This window comes from Olea europaea, unplaced genomic scaffold, assembly GCF_002742605.1.
Source record: "Olea europaea var. sylvestris unplaced genomic scaffold, O_europaea_v1 scaffold203, whole genome shotgun sequence".
NCBI classification, from domain to species: domain Eukaryota; kingdom Viridiplantae; phylum Streptophyta; class Magnoliopsida; order Lamiales; family Oleaceae; genus Olea; species Olea europaea.
The window spans coordinates 547,144-549,151 of record NW_019238199.1 but is presented as its reverse complement, the minus strand read 5'-3'; positions in this window follow the sequence as shown (position 1 = coordinate 549,151).

Below are 2,008 nucleotides of genomic sequence, written 5' to 3'. Positions count from 1 at the left end.
CTATAATGCAATCTATGGTCAGCCATTACTCAATGCAACTGGAGCCATCCCCTCGACCTATCACCAGGTCCTGAAATTCCCAACCAGCAAGGGAGTCAGGTGTGTACAGGGGGATCAGAAAACATCCAGAAAATGTTATGTCGATAGTATATTAGTCGGAAGAGCCCCATCAGTCATGATGTTAGAAGTCGAACCTCCGAGAGGGAAAATTGAGCCACCTAACATGATCGAAAAGATTTCCATAATAGAGGGCCGGGAGGTTAGCATCAGGGCTGAGTTGGACCCTGACGAAAAAGGGAAGCTGGTGAGGTGCCTGACAGACAACCTAGGTGACTTTGCATGGAGCCTAAGTGATATCACTGGGTTTAGCCCAACACTCGCTTAGTATCACCTCTGAGTTCTACTCGGAGCCAAACCAGTAAAGCAAAAGAAAAGGAACCTCACCCTCGAAAGGTAAGAAATAGTAAGAGTGGAAGTGGAAAAGCTACTGCAAGCAGGTTTCATCATAGAGGTACGGTACCCCCGAATGGTTAGCCAACATTGTGCTAGTAAAAAAGTCAAATGGAAAGTGGTGCATGTGCGTAGATTACACCGAATTAAATAAGGCATGCCCTAAGGACTCATACCTGCTCCCACGGATAGACCACCTCGTCGACGCCACGTCAAGTCACGAGAGGCTCAGCTCCCTAGACGCTTTCTCGGGGTATCATCAAATCTCTATGGCTGAGTGCGACCAAGAGAATACGTCGTTCATCACAGATTCTGGAACCTACTGTTACACAGCCACGCTTTTCGGCCTGAAGAATGCAGGGCAGCTTACTAGAGGATGGTGAATAGGGTCTTCCAGGAGTTGATTGGAAATGTCATAGAAGCCTACATCGACGACATGGTGGTAAAAAGTATTAAGGCTGTCAACCACGTGGCCTATCTACAGAGAGTGTTCGACATAGCCCGACAGAATAATCTGAGATTCAACCCCGAGAATGAGTTTTTGGTACAACCGATGGAAAGTTCTTAGGTTTTATGATCACCCAGCTAGGTATTGAGGTGAATCCAGATAAGATACAGGCAATACTTGAAATGAGAAGCCCCACTAGTGGAAAGGAGGTCCAGCGGCTGACAGGGCATCTGGCAGCCCTTAACCGTTTAATTAGCCAGGGCAGCGGATAAGTGCTTCAATTTCTTTAAAGCCATTGAGGGCTCTACAAATTTTGGGTGGACTCAAGAGGGCGAGGAGTCGCTGTAATCCTTGAAGAGGTCACTACAGTAGCCTCCCATATTGACCAGCCCATGCCCTGGGGACGTACTATGTCTCTACCTCGCAGTGTCGCCACGAGCAGTCAGTGTAGTTCTCGTAAAGGAATTCCCAAAGGCATAGAAACCAGTCTACAATGTTACTCAGGTCCTCAAAGGCGTAGAGACAACGTACAGTCTGGCAGAACAACTGGTGCTCGCATTGATCGTTGCGGTCAGAAAATTGAGGCCTTACTTTCAGTCCCATACGGTACAAGTGATGACCGACCAACCCATCAAGCAGATCCTACATTGACCTGAGATGTCTAAAAGGCTGCTGAAATGGGCATTCGAAATGAGAGAATTTGACATTGAATACAAGCCAAGGACCGCCATCAAAGCGCAGGCTCTGGCAGAATTCATTGCTGAGCTTACCACCCCAGCAGAACCCCCAGAAGGGCAAAAGACAGATTGGAAAGTTTTTGTGGACGGTTCTTCAAATACGGAAGGATTAAGGACATGAATCATAATGATTGGGCCAGACTCTGAGGAATTGGAATACTCACTGCGTTTCAAGTTCCCCGCCACTAACAACGATGTTGAGTATGAAGCAGTAATTACAGGCCTAGGTCTGGCAGCTAGGCTGGGGGTATCTTCGGTAGAGGTTTGCAATGACTCACAGCTGATAGTTGGATAGGTGTCGGGGGAATATGAATCTAAGGATGGGAAGATGGCAGCCTACCTGATGAAAGTAAGGGATCTGCAAAGGGGGTTC